A 17821-nucleotide genomic window follows, 5' to 3' on the forward strand; every position below is an offset into this window, starting at 1 on the left:
ATGCCTGGTTTAGGGGGTTTTGTTTTGGGAAGGAGGATTGTTGCTGTTATTGAAATTAATTTTTGTATTTTTATTTTATATCTTACTACGATTTACGTGGAAATTGTTTAGTTTGACTGTGTACTTTTGATGTTTTATTTATTGCTTATGACTACTTATGTAGTGTTTCTAATTACGCATTTTTTCCTCAAGTTGTAAGCTGTCGAGCATGTTTTGAACCATGGAAAGGTGGCATGCAAATAAAATTATGTATGTATGTATGTATCTGTGATGTGACACATTTAATTGTAATAAACCAAATTAGGTATATTTTTTTTTAAAGTGACCTCAGGATAGAATTTAAAAACCCAAGTTTTGAAACCAGCTTTGAGTGTATACAAAAATACACAAACAGCAACTGCAAATTCTCAATCACAATAAGAAGAGCAAGAGAGAACTACAAACATATCCAAGTCACTCAGAAATGTTTGAAACAACAACCTTCTGTGATAGCCAATACCAAAATGCTACCGTGCCAGGGCAGCAACAACCACAAAGGTAAGCCACTCTGATGTGCATCAGCCCCTAACAGTCCCCAATCGCAAACAACCGTCTTGCAAGGAAGTGGATAAGCCTATACTATTAAAAGCAACTGGGATGATCTCTGGTATTAGAAATAATTAAGTTAGTTTTTTAAAATATTATCTTAACCTTTCCAATGAGATTTTGTGAGCTGAATATTTCTAATCACCACCACCCATATACATGTATGAAATATAGAGAATTGTGAGGAGGACGACCAGGGATTTGGGGGGGGGGAGAGGTACATTGTTGTTCTTTTACCTGCCCCACACCTGACATGCTATAAGGAGTCAGGTGTAGCACAGAGACCCACAGGCCAAATGTGGAGGTACAAGGCTGGAGCCCCACCCCCAGCCCATTTGAGAGCCACCTGTTATCTAGCTTCTAGCAATTTAACTGAGGTGGCATCTCCCTCAAGTATCATCACAGGGCTTCACTAAGGGGAGGAGAGATGTAGTTTTCAACCCCAACCGTGGTAGCTTCCCTTGGCTGCCTTTTGATGTAGTTTTAATTGGTGCTTATTTCAGTGTGAACCACTTTGTGAGGTTCACCTGAAAAGCGGGGTATAAATATCCCCCTTCAATAAAACAAATAATTCTCTAAAGCTCAGAGCACAAAGTGGATACTGCTTGCAGCAGAAAACACTGTGAATGGCAAAAATGAAAAAATGTAATAATTTATGACACTTGCCTTACTAAAGTTCAACATGAAGAACCTAGAGACACACGTATTAAGTATGATGCGCCGACAATGAAGGGGGAAAGAGTGCAGAAAAGAGGCAGAGGTCAGCCAAACAATGAAAAATGGGTTTGTACTATTTTGAAACAGTGAAATAAAGAATGATCTATTTGGGGAGGAGGGGAGGCATTCTACACAGAATTTTCAGCCATCTTCTCTAAGTAGACCATGAATCACGCTAAATAAGTTCACTGCCCATGGCGAAGTCTAAATGGGCAGCATTCTAGTACAAATCAAGTAAGGTCTGAGAAGAGCTTTTACATTTATTATGAATGCAGCTGTGTACAATGTCAATTTAAATGCTGCATCAAAAACATTCCCCAAGCACAGGCGCAACCAAATAGCCTATTCTTTATAAACCACACTCCTGGCGTTCAAGCTCATTTTATTAAGATATATAATGCATATTAAAGTGGCAAGCTAACAGACAGTTAAGTCTCTTCCTAGGAGTACTACAGTACTGGTCAATCCCACCAACACATGCTGCTGCTGCTTTGTCTTATGGGACAATTTCGTAGCTTGGCCTCCAGTGCTGAACTAGGATGGTATCATATGTACCAGGCTTGCAAGGAGGAGAAGAACTTTCATACCTACCCTGAAGGATAAAAAAAAACTAGGTTTGTCATAGTAACACACCAGGATCAAATTCCAATTGTTGCTTAACAATCATTATGAAGCATCCCTTATGTCCAATTCTTACTAAATCACTTGCATTCATGCGTGGATGTACAAAACATTATGTACTTTTTCTTCATTCCTATGGAATGGCAGCATACACACAAACAGCCTTGTTCTCAGTGCATATTGCTACTCTTACACCCAGTCTTATGCATGATCTCAGTTTGTCCAATCGCACTTACTGCCAAGCAAGTGTGGGTAGGATTGCAACCTTAATAATGGTAAAATGAGTACGCATAACAGGATTCTTCTTGCATGATTCAGAAGAATAAAAATTAGGAAGGAGGTATATAAGAGCAGTGGTGCATTTGCTAGAAGGCATTACAATACAATGGCTTTGCTAATAGCTCTTTCCTGACTTTTTCTCATCCACATCGTTCCCCTCCCTTCATACATGGCAATGGCCTTTTAAAATCAGATCTGCATGTGGAAATGTTCCAGCCAGCAAGGACTAATTATTTAAACTTGAATGCAAGCAGTATTGTATTTGAACAGAATGGAGTAGGCGGTTAGTGAAGTGGGAAGTTACAGATTCTTGCAGAGATCACAACCTCAAATGTGAGTTTGCAGGAAACTATTTTCCTTCTCAACAGGAAGACACACAACATTTTTTAATGTACCTACACGGTATTATGCATACACTTGATTCAAACTTCTCCTTGGAAATCTTATTAATAAATGCCTTGGGTCTGAAGGCTTAAGAGCTCCGTAAATCTGTGACGACAGAAACATAATGGGGCAGGATTCACCTTACTAGCCCCATCAACAGAAGCCTTGTGCAAGAACTTCTGCATGCGCAATGGGCCTTCCTTCCTCTCCTCACCTTGTATGCCCTTGAAGTTGGCTCAGGGGGTCAGGAGAACCCCCAGAACAGCAGAGCGGAGGGGTGGAATCATTCCGTTTGGCAAGCTTAAATGCTTGCACATAAGAAGCACAAAATAACGTGGTACTGTATTGAATTCCATACATTATGTGCCTTACAGACAGAGGTATCAGACTAAACACTACAAACTTTTCTTCTATATAATAAAAACTGAAACTGGACATCTGTGAAATAAAGATGGGGTGCATATTCCTAGTGAGAGTTTAGGTTCAGCTTTGGAAATGACCTTATCCCTCTTATTTCTATGAGGTAGTTGTACCTAACATACACAAATTCAGATTTTCTCTTGAGAAACAGATTGCCTTTGGAGGTTATTTTAGAATAAGAATCCAGGTTTTCATAAGCTCAACTACCAGCAGATCTTTTTTTCAATCAGTTAAGAAGAAGGTCTACATTTTTTGCTGCAGTAGTGTAAAGGTTTCAGAGCTCACGGTTAGCTAATGCCATCAACGGCCTCAAATGCTTATACCTTTCACATTTATACACACTCTCGGAAGACTCTCAGCAGTACTAGAGTCACTTGGCGATTGTTATTCATGCAGCACCCAGGAGGTCAGAAAGCTCTTAACACCTGTTCTTTTGTACAAAGCACATGTAAGGGAGAAAAAACCTCTCCAAAACTGGAAGGTGCGTCTGAATGGAAGTGTCCTCAAGCAGGTATGAGCGTTTAGAAATGTCACAGAAATCATGAATCCTTTCTCTAAGCAGCAATGATGCATCTACTTCTAGGTATAGGATATTATTACTGATGTTGGATTTATGCAAATGAACATTTATCACCCCACACAGTTGCTTCAAAGCATTAAACACAGCATTGACAAAAGGGTTCAGTGAGGTGGGCTGCTTAAGAGGTCAAACTATATAAATTACATTAAAACATACTCAAATTAAGTGTCAGTACCTTGCCAAGTGTTTTGTTATATTCCGGTACAATACAAAACCTGGAATCATTATTCTGGACACACTTGCATGTTTTGGGATAAAACTTTTGAAAACATAACCTTGCACCTTGGTCAGAGATACCCATTTACTACTGGTTTCTGAAATTCAAATATTGGAATAAAAGTTATTTATAACATAACCTTGCACCTTGGTCAGAGATACCCATTTACTACTGGATTCTGAAATTCAAATATTGGAATAAAAGTTATTTATACTCTTCAACAACAAAAATTTCTCAGCAGATAAATTGGTGAATTCATCTTAAAAGGATCCACTGCTGGTCGCAATCCCAAAACCACGTTTTCCATAACACAGCCCTTTTCAATGGCATTATGTCCAAGATGGCACCGGCTGTAGGGAATCTTTAGATGCCACAAAACCAACGCCAAATCTGGTCACTTACAGAAAACAACAACAGATATGTAACAAAAACAGATGTGTTACAGCTTTCACCAACCTGGTTTCCTCCAGATGTTTTGGACTGCAACAGCTTGGGAATGGGAGGTGAAATACAAAACATCTAGAGAGCACTAGGTTGACAAAGACTGATCTATGCTGTTAAGACATCCGTTTTCATAAGTGACAGGACCTAACATGGATTCTGTGGCACCTTGAAATCTCTAAAAGATGTATCATCTTGAATGTAGTTGGCAAAGGCTGGAATAGATTTCTGGGTTATGCGGTCTCCGACATCAAATGTTGATGCAACACTACTGAAACTGACACTCTAGTCTAGTTAAAGAACGTTTTCAATTTTTAAACTCCCAAATTCATTAGACGTGTACTTTTAAATGCAAACAAACGCCACTGACACCGTTTTATGAAGTATGATCATTTGCTTTTAAGGTAATTGCTTCTGTATGTGATTTTAAAAATACTAAAAATGGCACTTCTACAGCACACTTTAATTATTAAGTTATTATTATTATTCAAATGATAATAAAATGTTTATTAAAATATTCAAAACACGCCATGTGCCTTTCAGGAATCTCATCCAGTTTTTCAACTGCTGTTGCCCTATGGTCAATTCAGACAACACATGCTGCTGCCAACTTTGGGGCAGAAATCTCCTGCCTGCCCGCCTTTCTAAGTTACTTTGCTTATAGGGTGACTGAATACACTGCAGAAGCTCCATGCTGCTGAGAGACCACCCACCCACCACCTTAATTTCCCAGAAATAGCAATACATTAGCATATGCACATTTAATAAACATTTGTGTCGTGGGTCTATGCCACAAGTCTTCAAGTACCCAGCAACACTTCTGAAGTGAAGTGAATGGATGCATATGAACAATGTAGGTGGTACTTTGCTTGGTTCACCACACCAGGTATATAACTGGAATACAACAGCCATCTTCAGTTGTGTTGAAGAAAACAATGTTTTTATAACACAATCAACAACAAAGCACTGCCACATGTCAACTCTTTTCTGGAAGTGATTTCCTGGCCTTTAATGTTTAGCTTTTTATAATGATATCAAGAAAAAAAATGCTGCCCTCTGGCATTTTCCGCATGCAAAGTCTCTCCTACACAAATGTAATTTTCATTCTCTATACCTCCCCCAATCTGAATAGTCGCATGTCAGGCTTCAAATTAAAATATTAATCCTCCTTTAGGTGTGCCAAAAATACCTACACGAACGCTGTGAGCTCTAGTCTCAGGTAAAGCCAAATGTTTCCTAGAAATGAGGTTGAAAGACAGCACTATCGTGGCAGAAACAATCTAATGGGATGTGTATGCTGAGGGAGCCTGCAAGAACAGTTGTAATTAAACTTTCATTATCAGTTCCATTATAGAGCTGGTTTCTGAGGAGGCTTAAACTACTACACTAAAAAATGGCTTTTGTGCTCAGCATTTGGGCTTTATGTAGGTGTCAAGAGCAGCTTTGATTTCAAACCTGCTTTTAACACTAGGCAACACTTCGTTTTAAATACAGTACAATCAGGGGATGAGGGGCTATTTTGTACTAATAGATAAGGCAGCTTGGTTGATCATTTCAGACCAGCTCACTTCTGTGTGTATGCGTAAAAAGCTCAGGAAAAAAGCATCAAAGCTATAAACAATACAAGCAGAATCACGTTTTTCTGCAATAAATCTGAACAAAGGTCCCCAATTCTTTTCCAATGAGTGTTCCCATATTTAATAAAGGTGTATTAATCCATTTTTAAATGCACTGCTTAGGACTGGATGTCATTAATGTTTGTTTCTTTTTACATTCTAACTTTGGTACGTTTGTGAGAGTGATAAATATGCTGATCATATGGATTTAAGATGAGCAACTGCAGCTCTTCAGCAGCTCAAAACACATTTCCAGAGTTGCCCCTTGAACTATCCATTTATTCTTACTACTTGGAAATGGGACAAATGGACTTGTTACCAGATGATTTGAACTGTACTTCTCAACTGTCATTATAACCCCAGTTTAGTGACGAGTGGTAGAAACCAAATCAAATAAAGGGACATATAGAAGCATCAGACAATACAGATTTTTGCCATCCTTCAGAGAACAGCATGTATGGTTCACTCAATCATTTAAGTAATCTAAGGCTTCCAATTAACATTTTTTAACAGGAAACTTTCAGAGAAAAAGGAACTTAATGACTTTGTTCATTTCAGTATTTGAATAATGGAAGTATTTTTAGCTCCAACAACTGGTGAAATCCTCATAACATCCCTCCAACGGGAATAATTTAATCAGCAAGTGTTCGCTTTCCTTAGGTTATCTGGGTTATCTATGTATTGTATTGAGCTTTGGCTCCAGACACCCCAACTCAATCCAATTTAGTCCTATGTCTGTACTTATAGTGCATTGTGTTTATAATTTTACACTGCTACATCCCAATCAAATTACCAACTGGCATGGCTCTAAATGGTGGAACTGCTTTGCAAATTGGGATGAGATGGTATCATTTGAGAGGGCTGTAATAGCTTTCCTTTAAACAATATTTCATTTCCTCTCTGCTGCCTGTGTTGTTCTGCAGGGATAACAAGTGCCATTATTTTGTGCTTTTCACACTTCCTGTGACATTCAGCTGGTTTTCATTATAGATTTCTAGCTTGCAGGACAAGCGAAGCCTTTCTCTGCCTCTCTTACTGAGAAAGCCAGAGAAAGGGGAAGGGAGAAAGGAGGACAAACAAGATACTCTCTCACAATATTTGAATTCCCACTTTCTTTGCGAAAGGCAATTAGCTCTCCCTGCTATTTTTCTAATTTATCTCTACCAAACGAAAACCAAACTTTACTGAAGCTGCTATAAAGACATAACAGCAGTCTACACCCAGCTGTACTACTCTGGAGCTTTCTACACGATAGTCATTTGCCCGTGGCATGTTCTCGTAAGTAAACTCACCAGACACAGAACTACATAGCAACCTGCTCACCTGTAGCATTCAGTCAAGAGGAGAGGCCATTTTGCCCATGCTCTGTAACCAAGCAGAAGCCAGACAGCACCTCAGAGTTTCCACATTTTGCTTACAGACAACCACAATAATCACAGAAGAAATGCAATTATTTACCATTCTCACAGCCTGACAATGTGTTCATTCTAGACCACCTGCGCTTTGACCCAGGATGTTCACAAGATCACTGCTTCTGAACGACCGCAAGCAAAGTCTGTACAGTTCAAACCTTTGTCTTAACGTCCTCCTGTTTTCTGCAATAATATCCCCTTGAGGAATAAAGGTTGCAAATTTTCCATTTAAGCAAATATTTAGCAACACTTACCTAATGCTTTCTCTGGGCGTGGCTCTCACAGTTTCTTATCTTTCGCTTGTAGCCCTTTGGCCAGAAAACCTCTGCTGGCCAATGCAATTTACTCCTCACTCTCTCTTTCTGACACCATGTAATGTTTCTGGGCACCATGAAGGAGGAGCAGTTTTATAGAAGAATCTAGAACTCAAAACTTAAGGCCTAAGTAACTGCCCAGGCCATGTGACCCAGCCATGTGACCCAGGGCAGAGCTCTAAGGGAGTGTCAATAAATTGCAGGCTCTGTCAATAAAGGTCAGGAATACCTAGTGCCGGGGAATCACTGTTAACATTGCAACCTTCCTCAGAGTCACTTTGGTAGGTTTGGGTTACTTGGACCTGGTTTGTCCCAGTTTTTCAGAGAACATGTAAAGGTACTCTGAGATCTTGTACCAGTGCAGGTGATTTCAGGTTAAACATTATGTGGCCCAAGGCAGAAATGTATTGAGAGCGCAAACTTGAAACCATAGCAACATCCACAGAGGAAAAGGAATCTAATCAAGCTATCCATGGGAGGCTTGTGTGCATTCCCAGCCAGGCAGCCTAGTTACTTAACAGCTATTATTTATTATTTTTATACAGCACCATAACTGCACGTGCACCACACAACTTTTTTAACCTTACAATTAACTTACTTTTATAGAAACAGTGGTGACGTGAATAGAACTCATGGGAAATCAATGGAAACTTAATTTGATAATAATGAGTTGCCTCCTTTGCAAGTTTTTGTTTTGCTTTTTTGGGGTTATTTACATGCCTACCTTTCTGCCAAGGTGTTTTACAATCTAAAATGCTAAATCTAGAATACTAAAATAAACACGCAGAGAGACATAAAATGCAATATAAATGTTAGAACAGATTAAAAGCACCAAGGGCTCCTCCTCCAACTTGAAGGCTATATGAAGCTGTTAAAGATGTATATGAAGGCCTCTGCATGCCAAGGTTAAGGCAAAACAGGATTCCAGGCCAAAGAGCTGGAAATTATTCATAATATGTAATTCAGCCTTTGCCAACCTGGTGTCCTCCAGATATTTTGGACTCTACTTCCCTTTAGCCACAGCCCTTACATATATATAAATAAATAAATAAATAAATAAATAAATAAATAAATCAAATTGGGTTGTCTCAAGTGTATTAAAAGAATCAGTACTGCTACCTCTCCAGGTATTATTTTTTAAAAGACTGTTCTTTCAGTATATATATTCCTATGAATATATGCAGATTTAGAATTGCCAATGCTCTAATACTTTAACACCAGGAAATAAAAGGCAGGTGACAACTCCAGTTAAAAAGCTGAGAGAGTTTTGACGCTTCTGTAAATATTGCAATGAATTTCAAAATAGGCTTTTATTGCAGTTTTTTTGGAGAAAAGGTATAAAATTAATAAGACCAAGATACTAAGAAAATTTTATAGAAGGGCAAGCAAGCTAGAATGTGCTAAGGAAAACTGGCAAGAGGCACTTAATGAGTTTCTACTTTCACAGTGGAACATTGTGCTGCTGCTGCTGCTACTAAGTCAGTGCCATAATTTTTTTATTTATGGGTTATGCTTTTCCTGCTAGGATCCCATATCCAATGAGCTCTAGCAAAACTTATCTAAATGTTGTTCATGCTTCACTTCCCATTCTCAACTCTTGATGCCTATGTTTTTATTGTGTTTTTTTATTATTTAAAAAATCATAATTTGTTATCCTTGACACTTCAAGAAAGCATATACACACGTAATATATAGACTGCACAAGTTAAGTGCGTTGTAAAGACAAGATCACGATTTTCTAGTCTCTGTGGGCTTGCTCCATGTATTAAAATAAATCCCAAGCACCAGAATTTACTCAGGGGAGAGGGAGAGAGAGAGAGAGGGAGGGAGGGAGAGGGAGAGAGAAGGGGGGGTAGTGTTTGCTTTCGATGCCTGGAGTTTCTACTTGCTTTGCCCCATCTACCAGCCTTAGGAGCCTTTACAAGGGAGCAGTTTCTAGATGAAATGGTAATGCTGGTTCTGACCTTCTGGGTCTAGATATAAAAATGGACTGGGGGTTGCTAAGCACTATTGCCATAAGCTTTGGGACTATTTGGGGATGTACTGAATAATTGGCCTACTGGTAAGCTTTAGATGCACTTGATCTTTTGATATATTTAAAATGAACTATTAATTGTTGAATGCTCAGTATGTTGCACATATATTATGGTTTTTATTATGCACCGTGGTTATTGCATTTAGACTTTGCTTGTTTTCTGTGCTTAGAGCAAACATTTTTTTGTTTGTGGGAAACGCTGTATGTAGATAAACGGACCATGACTAAACCAACTAAGAGCACATATTAACAGTATCTGCAAAGCCAAATACACCACACAGAAATTCAGGGAGGAAAAGTACTAGCTGGACAGAGTTCTCTACACACCTCCAAGTAGGAGTTAATGACAGAATAATACTCTGCAACAGTTCAATGCACAGAATTGATGTTCAGAATACAGAGTGTGCATGGCAGAGATCAGAATTCCAGATAAGACATCTGAAAATGCAGTTTGGAAAGAAGAATTACTTATTAACTCACATGAAATTAGCTGAAGGCCTTTTATCTGATGCAAAATTTAATTGAAATTATATTGGTGCTTAGCAGACACTATGGACAGGAAAAGAGAATTCAGGTGTATAATAAGAAGAATATGACAATCCCATTACTGAGAGCTAAGTTTCCACTGCTCTAACTCATGAGTATTACATCTTTTGACAAGCCCATGTTTCTCATGCAGCGATGAGATGCTCTCTCCCATTTCCCCATGGAAGCTTTACAAGCATAGATTCCATTGGAATAGAGAGAAACCAAGGGCCAAGGGAAGGCTCATGTTGTTCAATCTCATGTTCTGCCCTGTTTTTGTCTACTTTTAGGAATGTATGGGTGACAGGAACAGCTGGGTAGGGTGAAAAAGTGCCAATACTGACTGCAGAAAGGGAAAGCTGGAGAGAAAGAGGATTCACATGGATCTTCACCTGTGCACTGCAAAACTAGTCAACATTTTCAACGTGAATATAGGAGATATGTGAAGAACATGCCATGCCATGTCTCCTTATACAGAATTTATGTAACATCCATTTATTTACACATATGCTGGTTGTGGGAACAATGGGCAGCTGATGGCCCCAAAATACTGTAATCAAATCAAATTGCAGAAGCCTTCTGTGAAATCTTGATAATATATTGAGACTATTAAACAGGGCCATATGCATATAGCTCCCTGACAGGGATCTTAACACAGACCTGTAGCAGAGTATCTCCTAACTCCCATGGAAGAGAGGCCGGGTTGAACTTAAGGGCAGTGCATAGTCAAGTCACCATGGTGAAAAAAAACAACCCACCATCTATTCCACAGGTGAGTTGTGTCAAAACAATGCTGTAGGACAGAACTGGGGAAATGGATCTGTCCAGCAGATTGAACCTCTCATTCTCCCACCCTTCAGTCAACTTTGACAGGCGAGTGGTCCTGTCCACCTGTCAATCACCTCATGTCATAATGATGTCAGGTGACTGACATCTGTCAATGTTTAAAGTTGCTTGCCATAACTGCCAATCAGCTGGTTGGCAATCCCTGTGACCTCCTTTGACAGTGTACTTCCAGCCCCATTAAGTTGATTGGTACTTGAAGTGTGCTTACAAAGCGGTTTGCCCTGTTACAAACCACAGTAGAGGAGGTAAGGGGCAGATTGTTCCAAGTGCTTGCTGAATTGGGACCTAGGTTGAGAAAGAATAGAAGCCTGGTCATAGAAGCCCAATGCCTGCTCTCTGTTCTACATCCTCAACAGAAGGCTGAAGAGTTTGACTGAAGGTGCATAGAACAGGGATTTAAAGAAGCACCAGACTCTGGCTAGGGAGGTGGATAAAGTGGTCTCTAGGGAGATGAGCAGATACCAAAGCAGAGGTAGAGAAGCTAAGAAAAAATCATAATCTGGGACCACAAGGGTCATCTAGTCCAACCCCCTGCAATGCAGGAAACTTTTGCCCAATATAGGGCTCGAACCCACTAACCTGAGAGTAAGAGTCTCATGTTCCACCCACTGAGCTTTCCCAGCTGACAATGGGTGAAAAGAATGCCAAGTGAGAAAGAAGAAGTCATGCTGGGACTTTAGAAGGCAATGCTACTGTTTTCTCTTCTGCAACTTCAAGTGGCTTACCATGATGGAAGGAATTACCAGAGTAGAACACATTTAGCTCTCCACTGAAATTTCAATCCAGACAGTGCAATACATTCCAGCAGTTTGGAATACCCATTGTCCATCTTAGCATACAGCTTATCAGAGTTCTGCTGTTCTCTTTCAAGGGCACGACTCCAAATGTTATTCACTGATGTGAAACCCGGGGGTGTCAAATCAATGGCTCATCCAGCTCAGTAACACATCTTCGGCACTGATTAGATCAAGTCAGTCATGTTGTTTTATCAGCATGAGTACCTCCATTTTTTACTGTCTACTCTAAGACTGGCAGTCCCTCTTAGGCTGTGTACACCTGGTCATTTACTCTGACTCCACTGTGCATACACTGCTCATTTTTTAAAATCCATGTACACATGATGTTACCCAGGATCCAGAGTTATCTCGGAGTTTCTGGTGAAATACTGCATTTTGATGGGGGTTTTCCTTAAGCCAACATCAATGTAATTCAATCCTTATTCAAGTCATACTGAATCCCAGGTGTATACATTACATTTTGGAAACTGTCCTTGTTTTCTAGATTTCTGTTAGCAGAGATGGGGCAGGAAAAGCAACCAGGCGATTCCCTCAAGCAAAGAAATCACTGCCCAGTCTCCATCCACTGATATGCACAAACAGCGGGTCACTTCTATACACATCAACCCATGCTGATGACTACCATGACAGGCAAATTCAACATGAAAATCAGCAAGAAAAAAATGACCTTGCTGCATTTTAAGCCAATAATGCATGCATAGCCTTAATACACTGGATATTACACAATGGTTAATTCTGTGTTTCATACATGTGGTACAGTGGTACCTTGGTTCTCAAACGCCTTGGTTCTCAAATGCCGAAAACCCAGAAGTAAGTGTTCTGGTTTTCAAATGTTTTTGGGAAGCCAAACGCCCGATGCGGCTGTCGGCTATTGTTTCCACAGCACCTGCACCAATCAGAAGCTGCGCCTTGGTTTTCAAACATTTCAGAAGTGAAACAGACTTCCGGAATGGATAGAGTTTGGAGTTTTTGTTTTTGCTATTTATTTTGCATTTTTGTTTTTGAAGCCTTTTCGGTTAATTTGTTTTTGTGACTGTGTGGAACCCAGTTCAGCTACTACTGATTGTCTGATTGTGTACCTGCGGAAATGGATAAAAGCCCCCCATCCAAACAATGACTATCATCAGTGCAGGCAAGAAAAAATAATAATTTTAATTCTTATCATCTACAATACTGTCTTATTTATTTTATAGTACAGTACATTGATAATTGCTTTCATTTTATGGATCAATGGTCTCATTAGATAGTAAAATTCATGTTAAATTGCTGTTTTAGGTGTTGTTTTTAAAAGTCTGGAACGGATTAATCCGTTTTGCATTACTTTCTATGGGAAAACACACCTTAGTTTTGGAACACTTTGGTTTTGGAACAGACTTCTGGAACGGATTAAGTTTGAGAACCAAGGTACCACCCTTTCAGATATTGAAATATTACTATTTATTATTAATAAAAATATTATTTATTAGTGTTATAGCAATGTCAAAATGCATATTGCTTTGTGAAGCTCAAGAGGGCAGGTCTTTGTCCTTCTGGAAGCAAGCCTAAGTACATGTGATTAAAATTAAAGCTGGGAAAAACAGGGGGAGAATACGCTATTGTTTTAGTCAGAACTTTGGGCTACAGCATGGGGATTAATGGTTAGTGCCATAGGCTTTAACAGATTGACTAGACAGGCTCCCAGTCATGCTGCATATGGTTGCACAGAAGCCTGTCTGCAGGGTGAGACAGTTGACGGGTGGGGTGGGGTGTGGGGATTAGCATCACTCAAGCCAAGTGCTATAGCAGATACATTCAGAAATATGAAGATATCAAAAAACCAAAATTTTATCTAGGGCATTGGTTTGAGTTCAACGTGGAATTTTTAGCAAATGAATTTGGCAGTGCAGCCCTAGGCAAGTTTACTCAGACGTAACCCCTACTGTACTCAGTGGGACTCACTCCCAGGCAAGCTGGTAGCCTGAATCACACACACACACATTTCAAAACAACTCAAGGGTGTTCCATAAGTTGCTTGGGGGATATGTCAAAGTAAGGCTTTGGTGCCTAGATGGGATTTCTGGAACAGAAGCGGGTAACAGTTTGCCTTTGACAAAGTCAAGAGGAGATCCTGCAAGAGTTTTTTCTGTAATCATTTATACCACAGATCAATAGAAGCTCTTTTGTAAATCAACAACCCACTTGACAGTCTATTACAAGTAGTGCTATCACCTGTCAGTAGATGGTGGCAGGAAGTCACACTCCCTCCATTCAAGGGAGCTTGGCTTACGCTTATAATTGGAGTAAGTGTGCCTCTGAAAAATTGGATAGTGCATATTGGTTAATGCAGCTTTCTCCCAACCTAGCGGCCCTCAAGATGGTTTGGACTACAGTTTCCATCATCCCCAATTGCTGACCATGCAATCTAGGGCTCCAACTTAAAATAACAGGAGCTCTAGATTGGCAAAGGCTGAGTTAATGCAACACTTCAAAGCAAATTTACTTATTCCTACCCCTGTAAAAGGGATGAGAGTGGCACTGTGGGCTAAACCACAGGGGTTGCCAATCAGAAGGTCAGCAGTTTGAATCCCCACAACGGGGTGAGCTCGGTCCCTGCTCCTCCCAACCTAGCAGGTTGAAAGCACATCAAAGTGCAAGTAGATAAATAGGTACCGCTCCAGCAGGAAGGTAAACGGCTTTTCCGTGTGCTGCTCTGGTTCGCCAGAAGTGGCTTAGTCATGCTGGCCACATGACCTGGAAGCTGTACGCCGGCTCCTTCGGCCTATAAAGCAAGATGAGCGCCGCAACCCCAGAGTCATCTGCGACTGGACCTAATGGTCAGGGGTCCCTTTACCTTTACCGCTGTAAAAAGCAGGGCTGCTAATTCATTTGATTCTACTTGAATTTCCACTGAGATTCCTCAAGTATTAACTCAAAGACCAGACGATTCTAGGAGTTTCTAAAGGAAAAAGATCAAGGAACCATAAAGCATATGAAGTTTTTGCTGGCTGAAGTCTATTGACTAAGGAGGGTTGGCAGGGTCATAGGGGCAAGTTCATTTCAACTCTGTGAAACATCAGTTTTGTTTTGTTTGTCACTAGACTGGTTTGCAATCCATCTCATTGAATAATTCATGGTGTGGATCTTCATGTGGGTATTGTACTGTCGGAATTTCTAACATACTCCACTAATCTATAAATACCAACTATAAATGTTCTGAGCTGGTAACTTTTATGGCTGCAAGGATATTTCTCTCCCTCTCCGCCACTCTTCGTTGGAGGGATACACTGTAGATTTTTTACTGCCTCTCTTTTACTAACACCAAATGCTACAAACATTAGTGTTATTAACATATACATTAGCTTGAGCTGATTTCTTCCTCCAGCTGCTGTTCCACGTTCCGATGAGAGGCTGCAGCAGTGAATCAGATAACACTAATGAGTTGAGTTAATGAAGTTCCTGCAGTGGAATGTGCCGCTTGGAAAGGGGTATTGAAAGCATATCCAATACCCTTGAAAACTCAAAATGGTCTTCTTCATTTACTTCCTTTGCTTTCTGGCTTGCACCTCTTCTGGACCAGGACTTACAATAAGCAAATGGCTTTGAGGACGGGGAGAAGAGCAGCAACTATCCATTCCAAAAATGCACAAGTGAAAAGAGAATTCGAGTTAATTAGGAAACCGATTCCAAGTGGACACCAGCCAATTCCAGTCCGCCCTGGATTGAGCTGCCAAACCTTTGCTTGCCTTTCATCAAAACTTCCTGCTCCTGTTTTCTTGTTTTGCTTTAAAAAAATTAGCTCACTTTTAGTAACCACCTTAATAGATCCTCTCTTCTTTATTACACATAGCCCAGATCCTATTTCTGCATTTTAATTAAAAACAAGAGCTTCATAACTCAGACAGAATTTGTTTTAACTGCTCGCAGGGGGAGGGCAGGCAGGAAGAAAAGAAAACTAAGCCGAGTGAATGAACCGATAGGAATTACAGGGATTGCCACTGCCTCCCCAAAGCAAGGTGGTTACAACAAATCCAAGCCACCTTGCTAAGCCATCCCCATCACACATTCCATCAGCTCCAGCTGCCTAAAGCTCTGTTTCATCCCAGCGAGCCCTATCAGTCATAGAAACTAAATGCCTGGTACTCAGAGGCAATGTGCCTCCTTACCTTTAGGATGAAGTGAGCTCTCATTAACACATGCATCCCTGTACTTTTCTGTGCACAGGTGCAAGGTGAGGGCATAGCCTGCTGCAAGCTGGACCCCCACCTCAAATTTGCTCACGGCCCTTGGGTGCCCGTTAACACCCCACCTTCTCAAAGGAAGGGACACCTTTTCTTGGGGGAGAGATGGCAGCGCCTTAGATGAGGCCCAAATCAGTTCTTGATGAAGCTCCTTAACAACTAACGACATTTGGGAGTTCCTACTGGGAATTCTGCAACTTGACGCCCCAAATCCTGAGCAGGAAGAGATGCATCTGTGGGAGAGGTCTTGTCCGCTGCCCCCTTCCATTCCCAGAGATCATTTTTGTTTGCAATGGAGAGGAAAAAGGAGGAGAGGGAGGAGAATCAGAGGGCAGCATCAGGCAGGCCAGCTGCTTGGGGCTTTCACCTAGAATAACTTAAAAGTCCCATACAATTCTAATGGGAGCAGCAGTGTAACCACCCATCCCTATTTAGGATAAACACAGGGGAATAATGTTGCCTTCATGGCTTGTTTTAATGCTTCCCAGAAGTGTTTGACTGGCCAGCGATAAAGGCACAGTGCTGAACTAGAAGGCGATTTGGGCTCCCAGCCCTAAACAGCAAAGCCCCAAATCATTTCTCTTTCCTGATATTAGTACTGCTTCTGGAATAATATTTCTTGTCAAGCCATGGTATGAAATGTTCTGAATGGCTCTTCTATCCCTGTAGACTTTTTTAGGTTTGCAGTGACTAAAAGGGAAAAATAAATTCCCACTGTAATGATGCAAACATGTGTTCTCTTTGCAAAGCATAATTAACAAAAGATTCGCTGCCGCAAGATGTGGTGCTTAGCTTTAACACACACACACACACACACACACACACACTATTAAGACATATTCAAAAAGAAAAGGTCTATTGACAGCTATTGCTCAACTGGGAGTTCAATGTTCAGAAGCTGTATGATCTGGAGACCAGATGATGATGATCATTTCTAAAGGGATTTTGTATTTATAAACACAGTGGGACATTATACAAACAAAGAGATTTCACAATAGTAACATAACAGAGATAGCAGCAGCTATACATTACTACCTCTCCCAGCAGCCCTTCTCTCTTAGCTCTCACACAAAAGAAAAGGCAGGAAAGGCAGACAACTATCAAGGAGGTTCTGATGCCAAGTAGCTCAAGAATTTCTCATCTTGAAAACCGTAACTGTCTTTGTAACTGTGTTGGAACATAACCTTGATCAATATAGTGTGAAAATAAAATGAAACTCTGCAATGGTTCATAATATGTGTCCAGGCTGTTCAGTCCTATTATTGTCCATAAATGATGGGTTAATTTTCCAGCTACTGCTATAGTCCAAACTTTGCAGTACTACAGAGACAAGTCCAAATCTAACAGGTTCTTCCAAAGTTGAGCTATTGATAAACGTGCTGCCTTTATTACAAAAGACAACACTTCATTGGATTTAGTGTCCAAGTTTGGACCTTCAAAGACAGTTAAACCCAAGTGCAGAGTTAATGCAATATAGTCTTTCAAAATTGTAGTTATTTCTTGGGATACGTTTGTCCGGAACAATGCCACTATTGGGCATAGACAGAGGTGGATAGAGTTCCCTCTGAAGCCACAGCTTCTCTGACAATCAGGGGTAGACCTCTGGGAAGATGAGGGAGAGCTGCCCTAGTGTCTAGAACCAGTGGCCAGTATCGCCTTCATCCCCTGCTTCCAAATGCATCTGGCTTCTTGTTGTTGTTGTTGTTGTTGTTGTAACAAAACTAGATAGACATTGCTGTCTACCACCAAGGATCTTCTTAATGCCATAATCCAGCAATGAAACCCTGAATTTCCACAATCCTACCTGTCACATTA

At 40.4% G+C, this 17821-nt stretch overlaps 1 protein-coding gene and 1 long non-coding RNA gene across 4 annotated transcripts in view; one reads left to right on the forward strand and one right to left on the reverse strand.

The window, feature by feature from the left end:
• The window catches only part of GPR39 (G protein-coupled receptor 39), a 128624-nt gene that overhangs the window by 33134 nt on the left and 77669 nt on the right, over positions 1-17821 (reverse strand). The gene's annotated exons all lie outside the window — the stretch shown is intronic.
• Positions 9441-12468, forward strand: LOC310747982. The gene is made up of 3 exons (XR_014541049.1): positions 9441-9533; positions 10437-10630; positions 12274-12468. It is a non-coding gene; the product is annotated as an uncharacterized lncRNA (long non-coding RNA).

Source organism: Podarcis filfolensis, assembly GCF_964270895.1.
Source record: "Podarcis filfolensis genome assembly, chromosome: 1".
NCBI lineage: Eukaryota > Metazoa > Chordata > Lepidosauria > Squamata > Lacertidae > Podarcis > Podarcis filfolensis.